This window comes from Artibeus jamaicensis, unplaced genomic scaffold (assembly GCF_021234435.1).
Source record: "Artibeus jamaicensis isolate MK-2021 breed Jamaican fruit bat unplaced genomic scaffold, CSHL_Jam_final contig_3175, whole genome shotgun sequence".
NCBI lineage: Eukaryota > Metazoa > Chordata > Mammalia > Chiroptera > Phyllostomidae > Artibeus > Artibeus jamaicensis.
The window spans coordinates 498,304-516,761 of record NW_026521739.1 but is presented as its reverse complement, the minus strand read 5'-3'; the positions used below and the strand labels follow the sequence as shown (position 1 = coordinate 516,761).

Sequence of the window (18,458 nt, the reverse complement as noted above, 5' to 3'; positions counted from 1 at the left end):
TAAACGTGCACTCAGGTCTCAGAACAAGAAAAAGGAAAGCTGTTCCAGAGGAACTAGTTTTCTCTTATCTTTTGTACATTGTCAATTTTGTTTTCATTTTCACTTTGTCTCTAGGAAGTTCAAACTCTAATTCATTTCCTACTTTTGTCAATGTTATAAGGCCATTGTAGATCAGTGAGTACAAACTTTTCTCCTACTTAATCTCCTTTCTTCTATCTGTTCTTTATTTTCTCCTTTCATGATTTCTTTATCGAATTCCTCCCCACCCCCAAAATCTTGTGTTCGGTTTGGTAAGTCACCTCAAAAAACATTTTAATGGTACACTGTATGTATATGGCTTCCCCTTCCCACCACTCTTTCCCTTTCCTGCGTGGGATGTCAAGAACTACACTTCCGGGGTATTTTTAGAGTGGGGGAAGCAGGCCTCTCCACACAGCCAGTCTGATAGGGCTGCCTGTCTCAGGCACACCTCCAGCTGGGGTGTGACCCCCCCCCCCCCGCCCCAGCAGCGCTCACCCAGCGGTGACAGATAACTTCGCCCCACTGAGAGACACGGCATGGAGATCTGCTCATGGGGAAAAAAAGAGAAGTGCCAGCATCCAAGGTGCTGGCAGTCCCTCACTTGGACCTTCCATCCCCAAGGCTGTGCCTTCCTCTGTGCTACCCCTCACAGCCCGCCCCTGTCCCCTTCCCCGTCGCCCATGGGGAGGGAGGAGGAAGGCTTCTGCGGAGGGGCTGTTATCTGCCCGCCCCTCTTCTCTGTTCTCTTCTAAATTGGGTTCCCAAGAGCCTTGCCAACTGATTCTCCAGAGCACCATTTGGAAGAAAGGAAAAAAAACCCAACCACCTACTGAATATTAACTGTGTTATTCTCGTTACATTTCTGTGAAGAGAATCATTATTTTCTTGGGCAATGTGCAGGCTTTTGCTGGCTAGGGAAGACGGAATAGAGGAAGAAAAGCATAGTTATCTTACCAAGATTATATGGCTGAAATGTATGCATACATGTGTCTTTTAAATGTGCATATGTTTAGAATATTTAAATATCTTAATTGATTGTTATACGTAGTGTGTTAATACATAACTATATATGTGTTTGTGTATGAGTTTATGTCTCAGATCCAATTATGTTATACCGAGCTTTAAAAACCTTCCATAGTTCCTTTTTCTTATTATAGGATAAAGTCCAAACCCCCCTGGCACAGCCTCCGCACCCTCCGGCTTCTCCACCCTTCAGCCCCAGCTCCCCTGCAATCAGGCCGCCTCCCCACACCCACACTGCGGCTCAGACCTTGGGAACCACTCACTGGCCCTGCTGTGAACTTTGCTCCTTCCCACTTCATAGCCTTTGTACCAGCTGTTTACTCTGACTACAAACTCCCCAGTTCCCTTCTCACCAGGTGCCTGCCTTGGAAACTGATTTTCATTCATCTTGAAGGAGCTCAATGTCTCTTCCGAGATAAACACTTTGAGATCCCAGCACCTAGCACAATGAAACCAGCACTGGCTGAACTCTCCAGGGTGGCCCAAGGTGGAGGCAGGAGTGCCCTCCCGTCTCCCTCCAGACCACCAGGCTCCCGGGTCCCTTCTGAGAGTGTTTCTCAAGCGCACCCTGTTCCTGGTGGTGCCTGTCTGTCCCGTTACAACCCTCAGGGCGGGACCCATGCCTCTCCTCTCAAAGAGCATTCCCAGTGCCCTGCACAGGGTCTGGCACCTACTCAGAGTATGTTTTTTGAATGAATGAATGAATGAATGAATGAGTATCTACAGGTCACAATCCATGTGACAGATAAACTGGAAGCAGGGAAACTGAAAGCAAAATGTTGGAGGCATTGCCCAAGAACAATAATCAGGAGCGGGAATTGAGTCCCCTTCTCACTCACCCCCTCCCAGATGACCAGTTCACTGCGGGGAAACTGAATTTGATTTGCAGAGACAGAGACATCACCACAGCTCTTAAGGAAGGCAGTAGCTGTTTCTTTCGGGGTCCTCCCTCACTGTCATCGTCAGAGGCCTGCGGGTATAATAATGTCACAGCTCCTACAACAACCAGAATAGCAGCCGCAGGCACATAGGCCAAGGGCCCCTCCTGAGTCTGAGGGAGACCCTCTGATTGCCAGCCACTCTGAAGACATCTGCAGAGAGGCTCACTGCTGCTGGCTCCAGGGTCTGCCCACCGAAGTTTCAGATGGCTCACCTCCTGCACCTGACTTGGAGGAACTTCAAAGCCACATTTCCTGTTTCTCACTCCCATTAACCATTGCATTCTGGTCTGGGTTTCTGGCTTTCCTGATTGCCAGATCTGGGTTTCGGGCCTGGTGAGCCCTAGACGCACCCAGAAGATTGCAACAGGGCCAAAGGCTGTTGTCATTTTCTGGAAATGAGAAGCCTTCTAATTACTCTCTTTATTATTATTTTCAACGACTTCCTATTCCTTCCTTCCTTCTATTGCATTTCTAACATCCATCAGTACACACAATTCACAAGGGCACAGTACTGTGAACAGTAGCTAGTACATAGTAGATACCTTTTAGAATAGAAAATGAATGAACAATGGTAGTATGAATGAATGAATGAGCACCTTCTGCTTAAGGAGTGATGTGTTAGAACTAAATGAATGGAAGCGGTAGACACTCCTTTGGTTGTTTCTTCAGCGAAGCCATACCCTTGTAATCTATGTTGGTTTGTCTGGCCCTAAGTGAGGGATTAGGACTAGAGGAGCTGGTCTAATTCTTCTGGTGTAAGGATTCTAGGACATAGAGGCAGGGGGAGAAGGTAATGGAAGGAACTGAGGGAAGAAATGGCTGAAAGTTCTTCTGGGAGCCTCAGTGATGGTTCAGTGAAATTTCCTTTGGAAGTTTCCCCCACATTGGCCCGAAGCCCGTACCTGCCCATCTCATAGAGAAAGTTGCTGTGGTTACACTGTGGGCTCCAAATCAGGAACAGTGAAGGGAGGAGGGGCCCCTCCATGGGGCCAGAGGTTACAAGAGGGGTTGAAGGTCGAGGAGCCAGAGCTCCTGTGGCATCCGGTTTTAAACAACTCTGTTTAGAAATAGAAGAGAACCTCTCAGGAAAAATGGGAGGCCTCTGGCAGGCCTCCCAGGGCTGAGAAACAGCAAGTTCCTGCCAGCTTGTGACGGAAGTGGGAGATTTGTGGGAGAGGAGGAGGGACAGGGCATTGAGGGAGCAGACACAACCCAGGAGCATTTTTCCTGGTAAAAATCAGGATGGTTTCTTATTCTTCAAGGCTGCTGTGCACATGGTCTGCTTCCTGTGAGTGAAATTACTGCCAGGTGTGTGTGTGTGTGTTTGTTTTCACAGAAGGGATATTAGAAGCCCTCTGTGGCCCCTGCCTGAGAATGCTGTGGAATATAGAATGCAAAAATTGGCTCTACCTCTCTGAGTTTCTCAGGCAGGATCAAGTCTTCTAGGTTCTTTATTCCAGGACAGGAAACAAAAAGTAGAAAACACCTTTTCTCCTGGGAAGCTCCTTTTCAGACTAGTAGTGCCAGACGACCCCTCTTCACTCTGAAATACTGTAGAATTGAGGACCTCAGATAACTTTTGTTTAGGTGAGTTATATTTACAATAGTAGAACTTAAGACAAAGTATTAAAAAAATTAGTAATTCATTTAAAAGCAACAGTGATAAACCCCTTACATACTAACATAAATAATGTGTTTATTTTTTTAAAATAGCTATATTTTCCAAAGCAAAACAGTTTAGTGAGAAAGGTGGCATTGGTTTGTAGTTTTGCAAATCTGACTTCATGGAAGGCAACTGGATTTTCCTATCTGCTTCTGTATCCATGTCTTATGATAAAGCGTGTCAAGTAGCTGTTGGAAAACTCCATTGTTATTTGTGAGAGTAAAAAGCAAGTAACATCCTAGTATTATTATGAAAATAGTTTTGACTTAACAGATTCCCCTGAGAGGATCTCAGAGGCTCCCAGAAGTGCTTAGAAAACACTTTGGAAACTGCTGCTCCAGAGAAGATGTTACACTTCTTTCCAAACAGATGTGTACAAACATGTTCATAGTGGTTTTATAAGTAAAAACAAAGCAAAAAACCAAGGTAAGTATTTATAAATAGTAAAATGGGTAAATTGTGGTATACTCATAGTGTCAATGACGCTCAGAAAAATATTTTATAAAAATAAGAATGTGATCTCATATTTATAGAATTCAAAAACAAAATATATTATTTTTATGAATACATGTATATTTATTAAAGATTTAAAATTAAAATATAAAACTGAAAGTGTGGAAATTATCTTTTTTAAAATTTAATTATTGTTCAAATACAGTTTTCTGTCTTTTACTCCCATTCCAGCCCTCCCCCCAGTGCTCCCCACCTCCCTCCCATTTCCACCCCCCTTAGTTGTTGTCCATGTGTCCTTTATACTAGTTCCTGTAAATCCTTCCCCTTTTCCCCCTGAAATTCTCTCCCCTCTCCCCTCTGGTCACTGTCCCCCTGTTCTCTATTTCAGTGTCTTTGTTTTTATTTTGCTTGCTTATTTGTTTTGTTGTTTAGCTTCCTGTTAAAGGTGACATCATATGGTATTTGTCTTTCACTGCCTGGCTTGTTTCACTCAGCATAATGCTTTCCAGTTCCATCCATGCTGTTGTAAAGGGTAGTAGCTCCTTCTTTCTTTCTGTTGCATAGAATTTCATTGTGTATATGTACCATAATTTTTTGATCCATTCACTTACTGATGGGCACCTAGGTTGCTTCCAACTCTTGGCTATTGTAAATTGTGCTGCTATGGAGATCGGGGTGCATAGTTTCTTTTGAATTGGTGTTTCAGTGTTCTTAGGGTATAATTCTAGCAGTGGAATTGCTGGGTCAAAAGGCAGGTCCTTTTTAGTTTTCTGAGAAAATTCCATACTGTTTTCCCCAGTGGTTGTACCAGTCTGCAATCCCACCAACAATGGATTAGGGTCCCCTCTTCTCCACAACCTCTCCGACACTTGTTGTTTGTTGCTTTGTTTATGATGGCCATTCTGACCTGTGTAAAGTGGTATCTCATTGTGATTTTAATTTGCATCTCTCTGATAGCTAGTGATATTGAACATCTTTTCATGTGTCTCTGAATCTTCTGTAGGTCCTCCTTGGAGAAATGTCTGTTCAAGTCCTTTGCCCACTTTTTAATTGGGTTGCCTGTCTTCTTAGAGTGAAGTCGTGTAAGTTCTTTGTATATTTTGGAGATTAAACCCTTGTCTGAAGTATCATTGGCAAATATGTTTTCCCAAACAGTTGGCTCTCTTTTTATTTTAATACTGTTTTCTTTAGCCGTGCAAAAGCTTTTAATTTTGATGAGATTCCATTTGTTTATTCTTTCCTTTATGTCCCTTGCTCTAGAGGACATATCAGTAAAAAAGTTTCTGCATGAAATATCTGAGATTTTCTTGACAATGTTCTCCTCTAGGACTTTAATGGTGTCATGACTTATATTTAAGTGTTTTATCCACCTTGAATTTATTTTGGTGTATGGTGTAAGTTGGTGCTCGAGTTTCATTTTTTTGCACATAGCTGTCCAGTTCTCCCAACACCATTAAAAACAAAATATATTATTTATGGATATAAATATATGGTAAAACCTTAAAGAAAAGGAAGGTTAGCGTTGTCTCTCGGGGGGAGGGAGAGGGTACCATTGCTGAAGAATATACACAAAGATTCGGAGATATTTCTGTTTCAGTTATGATGGGCTAGTTAGGCTCCAGTAACAAATAACACCTCAAATCTCAGTGGATCATACAACAAAGCTTTGTTATGGGCAAGCTAATAGGCCTCCATCAATTTGTATGTCTCTAGTAGGTGTGGCAGGGGAAGGAACATAATAAATCATGCACTGATTCTTAAAGTTCATCCAGCAGTGGCACTTTTTGCTTCTTCTTACCACATTCTATTGGCCAGAGCAAGTTACATAGTCATGTGTAACTTCAAGGGGGAGGGGTGTACAATCTGATCATGTCCTGGGAAGGACAGAAGAAGGGAAGCTGAAACATTAGGGTCATTGGGCATTGTTCTACTGCTTAAGTTGAGTGATGAACTCATAGGTATTTGCTTAAGTATTTTATACTATATATATTTATAGATACATAAATTTATGCTTATTATATACCATACATGTATATATTATTTAAATACATGTATATAAAGTATAAAATATTGGGAAAAAAGGAAGAAAAAGAAAAATAGAACCTTAATTGTGTTGAACAAATTCACATATTTAAATTTTAAAAAATGTAGTGGTCAAGAGAGGAAATGGTGAGAGTTGAACTGAGAAATATCTGGAACTCCTGGAGCAGTGGTTTTTAAACTGGGAAAAGCATGCTCTCAGGGTCCATGAAGACACTCTACAGGGTCACAGTTCAGATAATATTAAAGGAACCAGTTTCTAGGTGCTCATTTCCAGATGTCCTCTTTACTGAAACTGATCTCCCCGAGATGCCGCTGTGTTTGGACTGTTCTTCTTTCCTCTTTTCTCTTTCACAAATGTCCTTTTCCCATTGTTTGTAGAAGAAAGATGTGGCCCATCCTGTCATCCTGTTACTGGTAAAAATTTCCAGACTTCAAAGAGCCAATTGAAAGTTCTTGGTTCTGGCCAAGAAGGTAAATTACTCTAAAGATTGGATTATAAGTCCTTTTGCAATACAGATACGATCTCGTTATTTTAACAAAGGTGAAAGACAAACTAATGAACATTTAATATCAGATGACAAATCACTGATAATCTTGTCAACATGACTGACTGTTGGCACACCAGTCAGAAAAAGTACAAAGAATCAAATAACACCACTGCAATAAAACCCCTTAATTCTGAATGAGTTTTCTTAGCGCAATCCTTTAAAGTGAGAATTAAGGGTAGAATTGATGCTGAAGTTGTTCTCATTCTAGAGGAAGTAATACACATACACACATTTTTAAAAATCACCAATCGTGTCATTAAGAAAGGCATATCTAATCTAATATTACTTTTTGGATTATAATACTATCAAAATGTTCAATAATTCAAAATGTGCTATATTTGTTTTTAAAGAATTGTGTGCTACTATTAATTGTAATAATAACTGATTCCAGATGAAAATCTTTTTACTCCTTGGGTTCATGCTGTTCAATAGAACCTTATGCAATGATAGAAATGTTTCCTATTTACTCTGACCTGGATAGTTCCATAAGTCACATGCGGCTGTTAAGAACTTGAAATGTGGCTAGCATGAATAAAAAAAATGAACTTTAAATTTTATTTAATGAAGAAAGTTTAAATAGCCACATATGTGTAGTGGCTACAATATTGGACAGCACAGTTTTAAAACTTTATGGCCACAGAAGAGACAAAAAATTGAATTTGCATACATTTTAAAAGAAATATGATAAGGTGATTAAGAGATTTTTGTCATAAGTGTCTATTAAGATAAAGTTCTATGGGGAATAAAAATGAAAATACAAATTCAAGGAGAAAGAGGAATAATGTGATATTTATGAATGTTAAATAAGAGTGCATTCATTTTTTAAATTCTTGCCCAAGGGTATACTCATTGATTTCAGAGAAGAAGGAAGAGAGAGTGAGAGAGAAGCATCGATCAGCCTCCCACATGTGCCCTGACTGGGGACCAAACCCGCAACCTACACACGCACCCTGACCAGGTATAGAACTCGTGACTTCTTGGTACATGGAATAGTGCTCCAACCAACTGTGCCACCAGGCCAGGGCTCATGGTATTTTTTAAAAGGATGATGGAGGAAATCAATTGCTGTAAGACTTAAGTTCTATTTGGATAATTTTAAATGAGTGACACAGGTTATTTAAAAATGTTTAAACTATTAATATGTTTCAAAGTTATAGTGAAATTTAATTTTTCACCTATTTAAACTTAAGATGAAAAATTTTAAATATCAACACAAGAATGTTTGAGGGAAGTGCATAATTGTTCAGTTTTTAAAGGGTTATTCAAGCAAAATTCTTGAAAACCCCTGAATTCATGGCATTTACTGTTCCTTTTAATTCTTTGTATTTTGTGGGTATGGCCTAAGAGGTCACTTTACTGAGGGGGACACTGTAAATAACATGGGGACACATTCTCAAATGTAAAGGTTCACTTACAAATTAGGGTTCTAACAAAAAACAAAATTCAAACCAAAAAGACAAAAATATACCCCTACCCCATCTCTTTCTTAGACACACACACACCCCTCCACTGATATCCCCCACCCCCCTCATCCTACACTGGCGATTCTAGTGCAGGAGTTTCATGAAACACTTTTTTGAAAAACATGAGCTTGGTTAGCAATGGGGGGTGATCTTGGCAGTGAGAAATCTCTGGAGGTCAGGGTGGCCTCAGAAAAGTTCATTAAAGATCAAAAATCCATTTGAAGTTGTTCCCATTGCCACAGTGTAAATCCTGTTGGCCTGAGCAGCCCTGGGCAGAGTCTGCTACAGACACAGAGGCCTTACATGGGAGTTTGGGTTGCTTATGATGGACTTCCAGACAAGGTCCCAATTTCACATCTGAGTGCAGACACAGGACAGTGCACACAGATGGCAAAGTGACTCAGACTGAAGGAATTCATTGGAAGCAGAAACTGGGAGCCAGAGGTGCTCCCAGGAACACGCGCCCACTCTATCCCTCCCAGCCAAAAATATGCAGACACCTGGACACATTAGCCTTTCCATGGAAGTGGGCCTGAGGTTAGGGTCCATCTGCTTTGCTTTTGGCAAGGCAAGATAATCCCAGCTTGGTTTTATTCATTCAAGCATGGCCTCCCTGTAGTGTTGCTCAACTCAGGATTAGCTCTGCCCATTCCCCGTGTCAGCAAGGGGACAGGAGGGACAGAGGAGACTGAGCAGGCAGGTCTCCAAATGACCTCAAGTCACCACAACAACCAACCCCCTTAGGTGCTGAGGGGAATGGAAAAATATTCCTATGACCCAGTGAGCGCTTCCAATGAAGGCGAGCAACTGACAGCCGGTGAGGGCACGGATCATCCTGGCAGCAAGGAGAGATTTGTCATGTTGTGGGAGCTGGGATTCCAGATTGGCAGCGCTGAGTCAGCCTCTGATTGGTGAGGGAAAGTCCCCCTTTCCTAAGGTTTTCCACCCTCAACTGGGCCCTGCTCAGGTCAGGCGGACACAAGGGGCTGGAGCTCAGCACTGGCCCTGGGACCTGCTCCAAGGAAATAGCAAGGGAAGCTGGTGGCCTTGGCACTATTTCAAAGGCTGGCTTCAGATGCTTATCAGCTGGCTTTTGTACAAGGCTTAGGCTGTGATTGCATCAGAGACTGAAAAATGCAACAGAAGCCAGAACTTTCTTTAAATGGGGCTCGAACAATAGGCAGGGTGCTTATCCTCCATTTTGGCCTTGTGAAGGAAAATGCAAACCTTAACCCAGGGTTGGAGAAAAAAACAGACACCTTTTAGGAAGATGGAGGACTGACTCCAAGAGAAGCCAAGAGACAGGGAATGCAAAGGAAGGCAGGGTCTACACTTTTGCTTTTCTTTGAATGCTGTGCTGTTACCTCTGAATGCTGCCGAGCCTGGTGTCACATCACACGGTAAATGCCGGTGGGGGGCTAAGAACCGAGAACAGTGTGATGACCACTCCCAGAGACTTCTGGATATTTTAAACCATAATGAGGAAGAGAGAGGCAATCATGCATTTAACCAACATTGAACCCCTGGAGGGAAAAATCTATAAAAATCAATCATTCTTGATCTTTATTGTAATGGAACTCACATTACCATTACCTGCACGACTCACTCTTATGGACCTTACCAGATTTTGACACAACTGTCAAATTTCTGTGCAATTCCTGGCTCCCTAGCTTTAACTTCATTGCTTCCTCTCCAACTTAGGAGCACAGGAAGAATGCATGTAAGAGTATTGTTATAAGATAACCTAGAATTGCTCAAATTCATTAAAACACTAAATTCTTTGCAAAATTAAAAATGAAATGAGGTTGCATCTCTTTGATCACTTCCATTAGTCTGGCTCCAGCTTCAGCCCCTCTATTGCAAAGACAGCCTTCTCTACCTTCCCAGTGTCCTGTGATGAGCTGAAGAAGTCCAAGTTCCCAGATGCTAATGTGAAACCCAAGCATTACTCCTGGTCTTTTAGGTGACTAGATCCCCCTTAGAGGCCTGCCTTGAGGTTGGGGGCTCCTCAGTCACTGCCAAGCATAGGGGTCTTGGACTCCCGCCAAAATCAGAGGGGCCAGAGCCTGAACAACCAGCTCCCACAGCTGTAATTGATGCCGGTTTGTGATTCTATGACTCTGCCAAAGCCCCAGAGCCTCCCCTGGTTGCTCCCACCTCCTCCCTGCCCCTGAGGCTGGGACTCCTCTTGTTACCGATCTTGGAGGTCATGGCACAGCCAACAGCCTTGGTACATTTCCCACTGGCAATTGTTTTTTTGAGCACAGGATAGGACAATCCCTGCCCCCTTCAGTGCAATGCTTAGCTAAGGCTGCTGCCCAGCTGGAATCACAAGGAGCCACTTCCCCCAGGCCCGCCCCGGGGCGGAGGGCGGGGCGGAGAAAAGCATGTGGAGATAGGTTCCCCTGTCTGCTCCGGACGACTGAGAACCACAGTTTCCTCTGTCTCTGTGGTCCTACAACCCAAGCCCATACCCAGTTCTTTTCACTGAACAGGTGATGTGTCTTCAAGGAGACAAACTCCTTTGGGTTTCCTTTCCTCTGTAACAAAGTCCTCGGGATCCATCTCACAGTCAAGGATTTTAACTCAGTCTTTGAGAACTGCTGAACTTAAACGTGGGCCCTCAGCACAAATGTCTCCTCAGCCCAAAGCAAGCCAAGCTCTGGAACTGTCCCCATCTCATTCTCAGGGGACCACATTGTGTGTTACCATCCTGTGGCATCAGCCGTGAACACCAGCCAAAGGTTGTGTTAGATTAGTTAGAGTTCCACTAACTGCTCCAAAAAAGTAAACCCCAATTTCAGTGGCTTTACACATTAGAAGTCTACTTATCACTCACAGAGGAGTCTGGTGCCAGGTTCCTAGTCAGCAAGTAACTTCCATTGTGTGACTCTTGATCTCTGGACCTGGAAATTCTGTTTCTCACTGGCAGATGTAGAGAAATCACATACTCTGCTTCTTCTTTTTCTTTTCAATGTGGTATAATACACATAAAATTTACCATTTTAACAACTTTTAAGCACACAGTTCAGTGACCTAAAGCACATTGACATTGTGCAACCCTCACCACCTGCTAATGCAGGAGATGAGTGCAGAGATCTTGACTACTTGTTCAGATAAGCAGAAAACAACCACCGGGAGGACCGGATGGAGTGGACGGAGCCTTTATCACTCTTGTTACAGGAAGCAACAGCGGCAGCATATCAGTGAAGCAGAACTGTACTTCCCTGAGTCCAAGACTTGTTTTAAGGGGTCCCAGACAAGAGAGGCACGTGTCCTACCCCAGCGTGTACATGCAAAATGAAAAAAATGTCAAGAAGTAGTCACAGGACAGGAAGCCACTCCCAAAAGGGGATAAGGAGGGAACTATAATCCATTTCCAAAACAGGACACATTCCTGCTGGCGGGGGGCCCTCGGGCCAGCCTGCCATTATGTGTGTTGGAGAGCCATGTCCAGCACCACCCACACTAGCATCCATCTCCAGAACCTTTCCATCTTCCCAAACTTAAACTCTGTACCCATTAAACTCTAACTCCCTATTCCTCCCGACCCAGGCTCTGACAGACACCATTCTGCTTTCTGGCTCTATGGATTTGGCTACTCCAGGCACCACATATGAGTGGAATCATGCAATATTTGTCCTTTGTGATTGACTCATTTTACTTAGCATATTGTCCTCAAGCTTCATCTATGTTGCAGCATGTGTTAGAATTTCATTTCTCTTTAAGGTTGAATAATATTCCATTGTATGTATATACCACATTACATTTATCCATCCATCAGTAACCACCTGGGTTGTTATTACCTTTTATCTATCCACACCCTTCTCTTAACCATCTTGACCGGCAAATGACACAAGTCATTTCTGATCAGACCAGAAATTTCCCTGTAAGAGGGCTGTGTCATTTCTCTGTAAGAGAACCAACTGCATGGCCTCACCTGCATGCAAAAGGAGCCAGGAAATGTAATTCCTGCCTGGACAATCACTTCCCAGAAAGAATCCAGTCCATGGGAGGTGAGGCACAATTTGTTGGTGGACAACTATCTGTCCTTGGCACCATCCGCCTTTGCAATTCCTGCAACAGGTATTTGCCATGGCCCAGGAAAAATGTCTTCCCCCCCAGTTTCAGTTCCTCACAGGACAGAATTTCTCAGGTCTAAACGCACTGCCAGTTAATGGCTACAGCTATCTGTACTCTTCTGCAATTCCATGTGCTTTTCATGTGGCGTTATGGTTCAAGCTCTGATTCTGTCTCTACTGTTTTCTCACTGGGTGGTGTTTGTAGAGCCCTTAGTGTGACAACAAATGAAGCAAATAGTAATTATTAATCTTCCCAGCAACACAAGGTATGCATTATCTGCTCATTTGTATGGATGAGAATAATGAATCTAAGAGAGATGAAGTAACTTGTTCAAAGTTACCCTGAATGTAAATGGTGACTCATCTTTCTGTCTACCCTGCTCTCCTAGGCAGCTATCATCATGGTTTGGAAAAGAAACCTTGATGCTATTCAGAGAATACTTTGAGTCCCCAAACCAACATCTGCTTCCTGAATGCCCTCCTTGTACTAGAGCCGGGTGACTGTCCTGTCCCACTCCGAGTCCCACTGGAGAATGCAGTAAGAGAATGAGAAGAAGTCGTGTCATTCAGGACCCTGTCCTGTGCTCCTGGCCCCAAGAAGGTTCTCAGGACCCTTGGTGCAGAAAGACAAAACAAAACAAAACTTTGCTGCTGCTCCTACTTCTCAACCACATTCATTGAGCCCCTCCTTTGTCTAGGCCCTGGGGATGCAAGTAAGAATAAAAAATGATCCCGTCCCTCCAAAGAGTGCATTTATCCAACCAGTGAGACGGACATGGGAACGAATACTCTCATATCATGTGACAAGCAATATGGAGTGATGTACAAAGTGCTATGGAAATCCGGCTGAGGGAGTAATTAATTTTGTGTGACAGGTTGTGGCAGGCTATGACAAGAAGGTGACATCTGAGCTGGGTGTAGACAGCTAAGAGAGGATTTGGGGGAGAGCTATTTTAGATAGAAGAAACAACAGTCTCAGTGGTGTCAAAGAGCACGGTTGTTTGAGGATAGAGAGTAGGGATGGTGCAGGCAAAGCGTGGGTGGAGGCAGGGGTGGGAAGGGAAGGGGTGAGGCCGTGGGTAAAGGGCCATTATTCTGTAGATGAAGCAAGTTTTTTTCCCTTTTTTTAGAAATTATTTTTAATTACTCCCTGGCTGGTGTGGCTCAGTGGATCAAGTGCCGGCCTGCAAACCAAAGGGTCACTGGTTTAGTTCCCAGCCACGCACATACCTAGGTTAAGGGCCAGGTCCCCACTAGGGGTCTCACGAGGGGCAACCACACATTGATGTTTTTCTCCCTCTCTCCCACTCTTTCCCTTTCTAAGAATAAATAAATAAAATCTTTCAAAATTTATTTTTAATTACAATAGACAGACAATAGTATATTACTTTCAGGTGTACAACATAGTAATTAGACATTTATGTGTTTTACGAAGAGGCTAGGAGATTATTAATTGGGGGCTAATATGACCAGAACCATCTAACACAAAGCTTCCTCTGGCTGGGGTGAACAAAGGGAAACTAAAGTGATTAGCCCATTTTATTCTAAGTCCACTTATTTCTAGAGGGCAGACCCATCTCAGCCATCTTGGGGTCAAAAAAGAAACCACCTGAGAATATCCATATTGCCACAGTGACACTTTCCTCTTTGTAGGTGTTGAGGGTCTTGTGATAGACTTTCCTCTTTTAAGCTTATAGGGTCAGACTAAGGTGAACCTCAAGTTGGCCATCAGAAGCCAGGGTCTCTGTCTGACAACTGCAAAGACAGAATTGGAGGCTGAGAATGCCAGTACCACTGTGACTTCTCTCTCCTCCCTTGGACTATGTGAAAGAGGCAGGGGAGACCAGGGAGAAGGTGGGAGAGCGGACTGTGGAACAGTGTCAGAACCCAGTTCCCCACCATGGCAGGTAATCACCAGTGCACTCCTCACATGAGCACTGCCTTCCCCATCCCCCAACATCAGAATGTGATTCTCAGATTTGTTTTTCTAAGTAATTTACAAAGAGAGGCAGAGAGCAAAGGAGCTCTGGGTTGACAGTGGACCTGTAGTTAGAAGTCAAGACCTGAAGACAACAGCTGCTCTGCCCAAGGAGCCAACACCCATTGTCTCACAGGAGGGTGTGGGCTGGATGCACTTGGTCTTGAAAGGGCCCTGGAAGCTCAGGTCCTCCCTGCATGGACAAGGGCAGGCCTGGGTTTGAAGCCTAACTCCTCACTTCTGTGTGATTTGGGGAGACATTACTCTATCAGCTTTATTACCTGAAAAACACCTCACAGGATGGCTGTTGTGATTAAGTAACAGCATGTAAGTATAGAACCCCATTCCCTTGACATTGGAGACCATTTGGATTTACAGTGTTGTGGTTAGTAATGCTCTCTGGGTCAGGAAACCTGGGCCTTCAGGTACCATACCCTTCAGGCTCTTGCTGCCCGGAGCTCAGGAACCTGCAAAGGACCTTCCTTCAAACTGCTGAGAGTCCTTCTTTCTTACTTCTCCTCTAGGCCCCTTGATCTGATGGCACTTATGCCAGCAGAAGTGTGGAAAAAGTCAAAACGGTATCAAGGTTGATCCCTGAGCCTTCCAGGACTGAGCTCAAACATACCATTCAACATATACTGATGCAGCTTTAGCAGCTACATGGGGTGTCATTCACTTGTTATACATGCTCCCAAGAATTGCTGACTAATGTTTTGTAAGTTGGAGCGTTCTAAAAGTTGTAGGGAAGTTCATTGCTGAGAAGGGCTATGTGGCCAATCCTTTTTAAAAGTAACTAATTCTCTCCTATTGTAAATCTTATCCTGATCTAGACACTGGTGTTTTCAGGAGAGGATGTGTTCCCATATGAATACAGGTGTGCAGAGATGCACAACATGTGGTTAAAGCCAGAACACATCCCCGATTAATTTGTTTAAACCGATAAAATATCAGGGAGTGAAAACCTTTTATGAAACATTTGCTGAGAATCTACCTGTGCCAACCCCGAGGGCACAGTGAGGAAGGGAACCTGCTTCCTGTCTCTCAGGTCCTCACAGTCTAGTGGCAGAGACAGGCAGGTACACGGCTCCCTACGGCAGAGCACGCCAGGTGCCACACGTTGTGTAAACTGTGATTAATTCTAACTTCTTCATGTCTGGTCAGGATCCTGGGTTTTCTGGCTTCCTCTTCTGCAAATTTGCCCTCTGTGGGATCCATGTCTATTATGAATATCACACAGTATCATTATGAATGAACCATAAATGACACTGTCAGTTTGATACCAAATCTAGTCAGATAAAAAAATTCAGATTCTCTCACCAACATATGTCAGTCACTATATTGGCAAAAGCTTTAATTATTTCATTTTCCTCTCCAGTTTTGTCCTCATCTTCAAGACGACTTTGTACAACAGTGTGCTAGCTTCCTTAATTCCCCTGATCCCACCAGGTCTGGGGCTGTGGAGGTGTTCGATAGTGGGGCAGCCGAAACGTTCAAAAGTCAAGGCAAAGCTCGTGATTGGGTTTCATAATAAGCCATGAGTCTAAGCTGATGGTCAACATAACTCAGCACGGCAAACATTTTGAGAAGTAGAATTTATTTTGAAAGAGTGGAGTTGAGGAAGTTAAGAAATGACATTGGGAGACCTAAGGATTAAAGGATCTTTGGATGAAAATGACAGGAAAGTGGGTTTGGAATAAAAAAATGAAGAGTTTATTATATGAAGACTTGGAGCCATCTAATATTGGTGGAAGCAATGGGCTTCTGGTGTGAACAGGGGCCAAGCCATAGTGTAATGATGGCCATGGGTTCCTCAGCCAGGTGCAGGGTTAGATCAGATCAACTCTATAGCCCTTTGTGCTGAACTTAAGTCCTGGCTTCTGCTTTCAATTCATGGAAGAAACCAAACCTGAGCCAACAACACCACCTCACCTATTTTATCAATGCTAAAGAGGAAGCAATGATCAGAACCCCCTCTGGCCACTATGAATGAATGAATCCCAGACCCACAGCCTCAGACTTAGAGGTGAGTGATCACGGTCTTGGGAGATGGGCCTCTAGATCCCTCAACTCTATCTGAAGACTTGGAAGTTCCTTCAATTCCCCAATATTGGAGAGCAGCAAGACTGGTTTGTCATGTTCTAATTATTATTTAGATGACTATTTGGCTCATGATTGAGCAAGCCTTGAGTCAAGTCAGACCAGTTAACTGAATCAAGATTATATAATCATATTTGGGCATTTAAATACAAACCAATTATGTTGGAGCCCAAACATCTTATGCACAGGAGGGAGTTTTAGTAAGTGTCAGGAATGTGTGCTAATACACCAAGCCTAACTCTCAAAGTAGAGGGTGGAGCACTCCGGGGCACTCCTGTTTCGCTGAAGTTGTTGTAATGATGACTGCCCCAGGCGCATTCTGGGAAGATGATGGAAACATCTCAAACAAGTATGACATCGATGTTACCCCAGCTCCTTGAACCCATTATATTCGAAACATGTCTGCCTGTAGCATTTGGCTTGGCTTGTGAATGCATTCTCAGAATCCGGAGGAGGCATGTGCAAGGAGGCCTTTCAGGTTATCACCATTCCCTTCCCTTGACAAACATATGCCACAGGGACCAATTAGGCCTTATATTCTTCACTTGGACCTCTTTCTAGTTCCAGTCTCAGCTTCTGTGCCTCCAAATCTTGTACTCCCCAAATACTGCCCCACTCTACAAAGAGAGAAGAAGGGAGGAGGCAGCAGAGAAGTCACTGGTGAGTTTGTATGGGGACTGGCAGCATAAAGCAACATATTAGGAACAAAGCACCAGACTGGGTTTGGTGTTCGTCCCTAAACTCTCTAAGACTCATCTGAATTAACCAGTTTCAGGGGGGGCCTTTAGCCTGTAGGCTCCCTATATATCCTGCTCTCCTCACTTGCACGTGACAGATGAGATGTCCAATCTCTACCTGGCAGGCTTTGTAGAGATATTCCAACCAGATGCCATTGCTGGAGACAGCACACTCCCAGAGAAAGCCCTTCCTGTTCTCACACTCTGTCTGTGTCTCTGACATGAAATCATTAGGCACCTCTGAAGAGGGCCTTGTGAGGGAGAGTTTTACCTTCACCACTAGGGAAGCCTGGCAAACTGAGAATTGCAAAAGTCAGGGAGGGGCAGCTAACTGGAGGCGGGGTCCTTGGGGTAAGTTTCATTGTAAACACGTGGCTGAAATGTGTCACAGGTGAGCAGTCATGCTAGCGTGCCCTGAACATAGCCTTTGGACAAAGGCCACTGACTTCAATAAGGCCAAATGAAACAGCAGGCTGATTTATTTCGAATAAATTTCATTAGGTCCACGAAGGACTAACCCTAAGCCTCATTTTTGGATAGCACTTCTTTTCTCTCTTTCTTTTCTTCCTCCCTTCCTTCCTTCCTTCCTTCCTTCCTTCCTTCCTTCCTTCCTCCCTCCCTCCCTCCCTCCCTCCCTTCCTTCCTTCCTTCCTTCCTTCCTTCCTTCCTTTCTTTCTTTCTTTCTTCTTTCTTTCTTTCTTTCTTTCTTTCTTTCTTTCTTTCTTTCTTTCTTTCTTTCTTTCTTTCTTTCTTTCTTTCTTTCTCTTTCTCTCTCTCTCTTTCTTTCCCCTCCCTCTCTTCCTCTCTCTCTCTCTCTTTCCTTTCTTTCTTTTTGCCAATAATTATATTAAATGAGTCTATCTGGGACTAAAGGTCTATGTTTTGAGAGTCAACTATGAAGGGCTCCTATTCATTCCAGGTCAGCCCTTCATCCCCCTTCCTCCCTGGGCAGCTGTGACACAGATAAGCCCCAGGCGTCTGGCAGGGCTGGCAGGAGTATGAAGTTGAGGTGGGAATGTGGGTGTTAGCACATTAGAATAAATCTGAGAAAACATTCCAAACCAACCCTTGCACCCTGGGAACTCAATCACTAAGAAACAATCAAGATAAGGACAGTAGTCTCACCTCTCAGAGGAAAGTCCAGGTTAAAGGTCACACTGCTATGTGCCAGGGATCAGGGGAGGGAGGCTTAGCTGGGCCCAGCTCGTTCTCTTGATGGTCTTCCACAAACACTGCTCTGGAGACGAGGGCATGCAAAGGGGAAGGAAAACACCACCCCCACCCTGAACTCTGGGATGGTGGCAATAAGCCCCCAGATCACTCATCAAAGATTTACGAATGGCTAATAAGCACATGAAAAAGTGCTCAATAATATTAGTCATCAGGGAAAGACATTGAATCACAATGTG

General features: G+C 43.7%; 1 long non-coding RNA gene across 5 annotated transcripts; it reads left to right on the top strand.

Moving 5' to 3' along the window:
- Positions 1-3,179: 3,179 nt before the first annotated feature.
- LOC119035021 (uncharacterized) lies at positions 3,180-13,258 on the top strand. Of its 5 annotated transcripts, none has more exons than XR_008391223.1 (7): positions 3,192-3,273; positions 3,446-3,572; positions 3,922-4,074; positions 5,105-5,183; positions 6,523-6,615; positions 7,532-7,650; positions 12,627-13,258. It is a non-coding gene; the product is annotated as an uncharacterized LOC119035021 (long non-coding RNA). The 5 variants fall into 5 exon arrangements; XR_008391224.1 differs by having other exon boundaries at positions 3,908-4,074; XR_008391226.1 differs by lacking the exon at positions 3,446-3,572 and having other exon boundaries at positions 3,180-3,293.
- The last annotated feature ends 5,200 nt before the right edge of the window (positions 13,259-18,458 follow it).